The 9,100-nt window shown below is 59.9% G+C and overlaps 1 protein-coding gene across 2 annotated transcripts in view; it reads right to left on the reverse strand.

Annotated features, from left to right (window-relative positions):
• KCNQ1 (potassium voltage-gated channel subfamily Q member 1) overlaps positions 1-9,100 on the reverse strand; it is a 319,441-nt gene that overhangs the window by 126,072 nt on the left and 184,269 nt on the right. The window lies entirely within an intron of this gene.

Below are 9,100 nucleotides of genomic sequence, written 5' to 3' on the forward strand. Positions count from 1 at the left end.
AGCTGGGGTTGGGGGGGTGGGGGGCCTGGAAGCCATGCAACAGAGATGGAGGCTCCCACGCTCCAGGGCCAAGCTGACGTGACTAAAGCTAAACAGACCCCGCGCCACACGGGGTTCCAGAAATCCTGTGCCGCGCAAGGCGCCCCGCGCCAGCGATGGCAGCCGAGGGAGGGGCGGTGCGGCAGGCAGCCCCAAAGGTAGTTTGCACACGGAGTTTATGAGGCCCCTCAGCTCTTTTAAACATATGCTTCTCTGATTATAAACAGCTGATGGCTCACAAGATTCAGATTTTCCAGCAAGGCTTCCAAAAAAAGATTACACTCCGAGCAGGGAAAGGTGACCGGGTGCTTTGCTGCGGACGTAAATCCAAGCGTGTTCTCCAGTGGCTGGAGCCGCCCCTGCTGTCAGACTCGGAGCGTGTCACATCCATGCTATGTTTGCTGCCATGGGCCTGTCCCGAGGAGGGCTTTGGCCCTGACTGTGGACCTGGGTGGGGGGTGGGGTGAAGGAGAACGGGCCCTCTTCTCGGACTGGGGCCTCGGCCTCCTTGGAGCTGTGGCTGCATGAAGCTTCACCTCCTGCCCTGAGATCTAGGTCCAGGGCTGGAACTGGAGGCCACCGCCCACCTGTGCCCCCAGAGGCATCTGTACCGACCTCCCTAGGGGGACGCCGCCTGCTCCCGGGCTGACTCCATTTTCCACTGGCCTCCCCTCCCTGGAGATCCAGGGTACCCTGAATGGAAGTTCCAAAGAAAAAAGAGGAGCACAGAGAAAGAGAGAAACACCAGCAGAGACCACTCACCCAGGTGAGGCCCTGACACAGTGCCAGGCTGGTTCAGCTTGGCTGCCCCAGTGGTTGATGTCGGGTCGGCCCAAGACCCCAGAAAGGAAAGGCTTCTCTAGGAATATGTCCCCGTCAAGTCTGCTCAGTGCCCGTTCTGAGGCCAGTTTGGGTCAGGGTCCTCCCCCTGCTGAGGAAGGGTCCTCTGAGGCCTCCCCAGTGTTGTGAAAAATAATGTCGTGGTCAAGTGGAGCAGAGGTCCTGGGGCCCCCAGTCCTGGTCGTCTGCTGGGGAGCCCCGGGGGCAGGAGCATGACCTGAGGGGCTGGCACCTCTGGGGGTCGGCCGCCCACACTGCCTGCCCCGCTGGGCACACACAGATTGGGCACCCGAGGGGCCCAGTGTGGACTGCGGCACAACTGCCCTGGTGTTCAGTGAGTGCTCTGCCCACGATGCGGCTGCCCCACCCAGCCAAGTGAGCAGGGCCCTGTCCCACACGCGGGAGGGAAGGACGGACAGACAGAGCCCAGGATGCCTGGGCACAGAGCCGGGCTCTGGCTCCCGTTACCTGTGGGGCTCCTGGCAAACCCTGTGACCTCCCTGTGCCCGAGTCCCCATCTCCAGGGCAGGCTGTGGGAGGGTCAAACGAGTTACTGTCACAAAGCCCTTAGACCTGGACCTGACAGAGTGCCCACTGCAAGCTGCTGGTTAGGTAACACAGACCTTCCTACTGGAGGGGCCCTGGCCGCACCCAGCCATCTCTCCTGGGTCCAGGCTGCTCAGAGAGCCTCATGGGGGCTCCCAGCTGGACCTACAGGTGGATGGCTCAGAACACCAGCCAGTGAGCAAGACCTTGGAGGCAGGGGCTGCCTGGTGAGATGGGGGCTAGGTTCCCGGGTGGGGTCTGTGCCCAGGTGGACACACACCTGGCCTCTGGGGTTCTATACCAGCCTCTTCTGCCTTTGGTTCCAGTGGACGCTCACAGAGCAGAAAAAATCCCCCCCCAGCAGCACTAGACTTTCCCAAGGGCCCAGGGAGAGCAGAAAAGTGGGGGGGGGGCCTCTGTGCCACTCCTCACCACACAGTGCATTCCACCAGCCCCCCGATGTGCCTGCTCCCCTTTCTCTGTGGCTGACGGATGAGAGGGCTCACCGAGGACCACGCACAGAATACACACGTGGGACAGAGCTGCTGTCGAGGCTGCTCCCGGGCCTTGGTCACTTGAGAACCATCCATGTGGGGCAGATGCGACAAGTCCAGGGTCCATCCTCTGGCCCACAGGACACAACCAAGGAATAGGAAGCTGTATCCACGGGAAGCAAAAGGACAGACGTGCAGGTCCACTGCCAGCCCCCGGTGGCAGGGCACCAGGAAAGGAGGCGGGTAGGGAGAATCACAGCAGCGAGGGGCACAATAGGTCGGTGCCCTCCAAGGCGGGCTGGGGTCAGACCCACTCAGACAGACGAGAAGTCACCCTGGAGACCAGGCCTTCTGGCGCCCAGGTGTCCTGGAGGTTGCCTGGAGAGGTGCGGTCAACAGTCTGAGGAGAGGTTGGCACTGCCCTCAGTCCTACCCATGTCCTAAAGAACCGGACTTGGATGTCCTCTGGGAGAGAAGCAGTCACCTGTTACAGTTGCTGGATGACATCCAGCCATCAGCTTCTCCCACCATCAGCACAGTGTCTCAGAGTCAGGCCCTGCTCAGGTGCCAACAGCTCTGTGCTGCCCAGAGACCACCCACTGAGTTAAAATCGCTTGTTTTTGTGACTGAGACCTGCACGGGGTGTGATTCTCAATGGGGACCCCAGGTCCAGAGCCACCAGCCAGGGAGACAGAATTCAAATTCCAAGAGAGCGGAAATATGACTTGCCTGCCTGAGGCAGACGTTGCTGTCTGGTCAGGGCACTCTTTCTCCCGGGGCTCAGATACCACTTTCCTGGAAGCCATCAACCACTGGCAATATCTGGTAGGCAGGCTGAGCCCTCCTTCCTAACTAAACCTGGCAAGGGTGGTTGTATCAGCTAGCTATTACTGAGTAACAAATTACCCTATAAACTCACAGTGTCACAGATGTTCACAAAGCAATAAACACTTATTATCTCACAGATTTCTGAGGGTCAAGAATCCAAGAGTGAGTGGATGGTGCTGGCTCAAGGTCTCTTGGGAGGCTGGAGTCAGGATATTGGCCAGGGCTATGGTCATCTGGGCTTGACTGGGACTGGAAGATCCACTTCCAAGATGGCTCACTCATGAGGCTGTTGGCTAGAGGCCTCAGTTCCTCACTGAGTGGCCCTCTCTTCAGGGCTGCTTGAGCGTCCTTGCAGCATGGCGGCTGGCTTCTTTCAGAGTCATTGACCCCAGTGAGAGAAACAAGGACGCCACAATGCCCTTCATGATCTGGGCTTGGAAGTCACACTGTCATTTCCACTATATTTCATTTGTCAGGCGGAGATCACTAAGTCCAGACCGAACTCACGGGGAAGGAAAAAGCCCCGCCTCTTGAAGGGAGGAGTCTCAAAGCCTCACAGACAGATCTCCAAGCCACACAGCCACACGGCACCCCAGTCAGATTGCTCCTCCTTCTCATTCCTGTCTTTTCTGCCCAAATTCCCTCCATCCCCTGATCCTGCCTGGCTCAGTTAGAACATCCCCCTCTGAGGCCCCTTATGGCAACCGCTTTGTAGCCACTGTTCACTGCGGGCCTGGTGGGTTTCCCACAGTCACCTCGCCCTCTGCAAGCACAGAGCTGAGGGGACAGTGGGCTCTCTGCAAATATCTGCCCTCATCACCAGGATGGACCAAGGCCCTTCAATGTTCAAAAACAACCGGCAACCCCAGAGCCGCAGGGGTGGGGCCTCCTGTCCACAGCTTTCTCAGGACTTGAGAGATAGTTGAAAATACTTTCTGGGGTGGCCCTGGCAGTGCCACTGTCCTCAAAGGCCCAGGGCCAACCCAATCTGGAGGGCCCGGAGATGATGGCTGAGTGGTGGCTGTGGAAGCGGTGGGCCTCGGCAGGAAGCGGGGGGAGGACGTGCTCGGGGATGGGGTGCACCGTGGGAAGAGGCTCCTTCGGCGACGGGTCTGGCAGAGCCTGGCTGGCTTGGCTTTCCCGCCCCCCACGCCTGGCATCCCACCAGGCCCCGAGCAGGTGCTCAGGAGACAGCTGCTGGGTTAACCCTCATGGAAGCGGGGGTTCTGGGAGAAGCGGGGTTGGCTCATCACGGCCGGGGCTGTGCAATGCCCAGACACACACACACACACACACACACACACACACACACACACACACACACACACGGCACAGCTGCCCTCGGGGCGGGGATTGGCCCACACCCTGCGCTGCCACTCATCGGGACCACCTCGACTTGAGACCCCCCCCATCTGGCATCAAGTCATTGCTGCCCCCGATTCTGGAAGGTAAACCTGCCCATGAGAAAAGGCCAGGACGACCCTAGTGCAGCTTAACTGTTTGAGGGCGTCTCCCTGTACTTCTATTTCTGCACTGCTCTTGGAGAAGGGGTGCTATGGAGACCAAGAACACCCTGGAATTGCGTGTAGGACCCACATCACCACACTCGTGCCCTAGCCCAGGCCCTCGGTAGCAGGGACAGAAGGGTAGCGTGGAGAGCCGTGCCGGGGGAGGGACAACACCCAGCGCTGTGGGCCCTCACCACGGCTGGGCAGGGGTGGGGCTGGCACACGTCCACAGGCTTCTTAGCATCCGGCTTGTCCACTGACTCTGAATCTCTCACCAAACCCATCCTGAGGGGACCTCAAGCTCCTCCGTGTCCTCAGCCGTGGGGTCCTACCAAAGCCACCTCCCGCAGGAGGCCTGGCTACCCCTTTCACCGCCACGGCCACCACCTGCTTTCCAGCCTCCTGCCTCTCTCACTGGGAAATGGCGAGTCTCTCCAGGGCCCTCCTGGGCCCCCTTGCCTCCTGGCCTCATCCAGTTCTCTCTCCATCAGCAGCCTAAGGGACCTTTCTAGCAGGGAGGCCCGATCCTCACCAGCACTGTCCTAGGACCCCCAAAGACGTGCCTTGCACCCCATCCCTACATGGCCCGCGAAGCCCAGGATGCCCTGAACCTGTCCATTCTCACTGGGGTGCTAAGCTCTGAAGTGGAGGACACAAGAAGGGGAGATTCGGGGGACAGAGCTCTGGGTGGGGACATGAGGGTGTGCCACTGTGGGTGCGGAGAAGAACTGGGGGAAGAATTCGGCCCACGGGTGGGGTGGAACGTAGAAGGCACGCAGAGGTCACAGGAGGAGGAAGACTTTGGAATGAAGACGTGGGAAGCAGGGTCAGCAGAGACCTGTGACCGGTAAAGAAGCCACTGGAGGGAGGCGCATGGGGTCATGGAGGCTGACCCGGAACAGCGGCAGAGAGCGGGCTGTGTGCAGCGCTGTGCACACTGAAGAGGACCGGGGAGGGGCCCCTGGGCCCTGGGGACGTGGAGATGGTGGATGTGACCTTAAAAGCAGGCTTCTTGGTGACTGCCTCGGCTGCCCAGGGATACCTGAGGCTCCTTGTCCCCCTGTGCCTTCCTGTTCACTGCAGAGAGCAGCGTGGGCGAGGGTCCTTTCTGGGAAGGTGGGGCCGAGGCGGCCACGCGGCCCTGGGCCTCTCTGATTTGGAGGGAAGCAGCTCTGGGAACCTGGCTCAGCCTGAGGCTGTTCCGCCCTTGGGCTGTAGGGTGGGGAGGGCTGGAGGGCACACTGCAGCCCAGATGATCCCTCAGCCAGGCCTGGCGGCGTCTGGCCACTTGGGTGAGGGGCTCCCACCGTCCCTCCCTCCTGCTGGGCGCTGTGTGGAGGAGGGCTGGTGTTCCCCCCGGGACGCTGCGGGGCTCTGGGCCCCATCTGCACTTCTGTGCTGGCAAACGCAGGAGAATTAGCTCAGCAACTTCCTCCCTTAATCCCCCACCCCCATTCTAAATACCTCGGAATCAAGAGAAAAGCCGAGTGGACGTTTCGAGTCTAATTCTCTTCAGCTGTGTGTGCGTGTGTGCGTGCGTGCGTGCGTGCACTCGGGTGCAGAGGCCTGCGAGGAAGCCTTTTGAACCCCGCGTATCAGTGCCGGAGGAAGCGTGAGGAACACTGGGTCACCCCCACCATGTGCAGACGAGACAAACCAGATGCCCTCGGTCACACAGGGAGCCAGAGTCAAGGCCACCAGGCGCCTGGGCTCTCTGTCCCACACCTACCCCACCATCCTGAGTCCCAGAAGGTGACAAGGGCCAGGCACCACAGCCCAGGGCTTCCAGGGAGCCCCCAGGCTGACCTGGGCTCAGGAGGGGCCCCACGACAACCCAGAGAGGAGCTAGCCGAGCCTGCCATCCCCACCTCGAATTCTGCCCACGTGCCCCAGGCCAGCCCCAGGCTCCCCGCCTCCCCCCGCCCCAGCCAGCCTGGCCACCCCCAGTCTGCCGCAGGCTGGCCTGGAGTCCTCCCAGCCTCACAGGCTTCTTCAGCCAATTCCCACGTGTCTCTTGTCTCCCGACGAGACAACAAACCCCTCTCAGTCTCGGGCTGTTTTCCTCTCCGTCTCCCCCAAAGGACTAGAGAAGAGGCGGGGGTGGGGGCACACAACAGGTGCGCCGGGCTGGCGGGCAGGCTGGCTGATTGACGGCGCCCCGTGTGCGGCGAGGGGGTGAGGGCTGAGGACGCGGCCCGCCTGTGACTCGGAACCGTCCTCCCACCCCTGTGTCAAAATGGACAGCAGCAGCCTCCTTGGCCTGGCTCGAAGCACGACCCCAAGGAGAGCTGGCCACACAGCCGCACAAAGACGCCTTGCCCAGCGTTTCACTGTGAGGCAGGCTTTCAGGGAAAACCCGAGCATCCTGGATCTCAAGGTCTGAGGTCAGTCAGCACCATCGCATAGAAGCAGGCATGTATGAATTTATCCACCCTTAAGATGTGCCCCCACCCAGCACACAGTTAAAACCCAGATTCGGTTAAGTGTCAGATCAAGTCAACTCAGCTTCAAGGACTTCAAAAATCAGTTTTCAAGATGAAATCCCCATCAACACCCTTGTCACTCTTTCCTAGGAGGTGGGTGCTGTTTTCAGTGGACTTGCTTAAGACGGCTTTTCATCCCGTGCTCAACATCCTTGGATTAAAAGCAAAACCCAAATCCAAAGGCTGGGGGAAAGCTGGTGATCATGAGTGAGGACTGGAGGAGTCAACCATGGTCCATGGCAGCTAACAAAAGTAAGCTAGGGATCTCCGGGTTCTGACGCAGGACAATGTCCAGAGCACTTGGAGAATTTCTTGCCTGTCTTTCCTACTGGAATGTAAACCCCACACAGGCAGGGATTTTTGTTTTGTTGAAATCTGTGGAGTTGCTCTGAAGACCTGGGGCTCCTGCTCCCCTGACATCCTGGGAGGTGGAAATGGACATGCCTGAGGGTGTCTGGGGAAGGATCCCTGCCTCCCACAGAAGGACGCGGGAGGCCACGGGAGGCAGAGTCCTGAGCTACACCCTACTAGCTCCAAGCAGCAGGAGCCAGGGCAGTGCCTGAGGCAGTGTTGGACCTGACGTCCCAGCACTGCTTTCTGTATGTTCTCTTGAGTTCTCATCTCAAGCTTCGCAAGGCTGGCAGCATCACTCCATCTTCCAAGTAGGAGTCCCAGCCCTGCAGATTGTGGGCCAGGATGCCAGGGCCTCCCTGCCTTTCTTGGCCAGGGACAGAGGGTAACAGTGGTCACCCTCGGGAGTGGGGAGAGGGAGGCTGGGCAGACAGTTGAGGCAACACAGTGAGCATCTGAAAACCTGTCCTGAGGCGGCACAGAGGGGATGACATCACTCGTGAGCCTAGGCTCCAAGCCCCCGGAGCACACCCCGTTGTCCTGTCACTCTCTGCTTATAAAACACAAGTTCAGAGATAAAATTATTAAGACTTTCAAGATGGTGACAAAAGAGCATTAAATTCTAAGCCTAGGGCCCCATGTGTTTGGTACTGGTGACAACTGCCTTGAGGATAGGCAGATGCCAAAAAACTCCCAGCCAGGTTGTGAGGGCCAGACAACCCTCACCACCCCAGGCGGGCTGCCTGGCCTTCTGGTGGGCTGGGCAGGCGACAGGAAGATGGCCAATCTGAGAAGTTTCTGAAGGTCAGAGAGCAAGTTGTTGACACATGAAAAGGTAGCACCATTCTCCGCTTCTCCTCCAGGTTGAACCACAAAGAAAAGAAGGGGCTCAATCACCCTTGGGGAGATTTTGGGCTCTTTTCACATATGCATATTTCAGGCAAGGCAGTTGTGATGCATGGCCTTACAGTGGGCATTGGGTGTGGGGGCAGCTGCTGGCTTGGCTGCCTCCAGCCTTCCCCTTCCTCCCTTGTCTGAAGTCAACCCTGGGTAGAGGGCTAGGGGGACAAACTCCTGAGAACATACTAAGAGTTCCATGTTCCAAAACTGTTTCTGCAATTAAAACGGAAGGTCCAGTCTGCCCCTGGCTTGCTGGGAAAACCTCAGCAGAGCAAGAGATGCAGGAGGACAGGCTTCCTGACGGTTGCAGTTGTAGACAGAAGTGTTCAGGGCAGTGCCTGGCGCCCAGGGGGAGCTCAGGAGATGCGAGGGAGGGATGGGAGGAAGGAAGGATTTGTGAATGAGTGAATGGGTGGGTGGATAGATGGGTGGGTGTACAGTTCGTAGGGACCACAGTCAAGAGACAGACAGGACCTGGCCTCCAGGCATGGGGCAACAGGAGCAGGAGGAGGTCACCCACCACTGTCGGGATCCAGGCGGAAGACCAACCACGTGGGTCACCTTCCTTCTGCCAACTCCCAAGGGGAAACCTGAGCAAGTCCTGGCACCTTTCTCACAGGGTCTCCTGAAGACCAAACAGCAGAGCTCCAGAGGGAGGTGCACCTGTCCAGCCGCGGGGGAGCCCGAACTGGGGCCGCGGGTTGTGGTGGAAATCTAGTTCTGCCCGCCCGCAAGGACCCCTGCGGAAGGGTCTGCAGAGGGCCAGCCAGGTGCCGAGTGCTGCAAATGTTCCTCGGGGTCACCCTGGGGCCCCCGGCGTCGCATCAGTGGGCTGCCAGGGCTCAGAGGCCGCACTGGACGGGGACTAGGACCGGAAGGACGGACGCTCTCAGATCACAGGGGTGGGGGTGGCGCAGCCCCTGGGCCTGGGCGGAGAGGGCGGGGCGTGGCACGTGGTGCTGGGCTCGCCCAGCCAATGCGAGCCTCGGTGGCATTGGCTCCAGCCCTCTCGGCCAATGGCAGAGCGCGGCACATTGCTTTCCGCGCCCAGCCAATCCTCAAGGCGGCACGTAGCAAGCCCGCCCCTGCGGGCCATCCAATCAGCCGCGGG

Source organism: Vicugna pacos, chromosome 10, assembly GCF_048564905.1.
Source record: "Vicugna pacos chromosome 10, VicPac4, whole genome shotgun sequence".
Lineage (NCBI taxonomy): Eukaryota > Metazoa > Chordata > Mammalia > Artiodactyla > Camelidae > Vicugna > Vicugna pacos.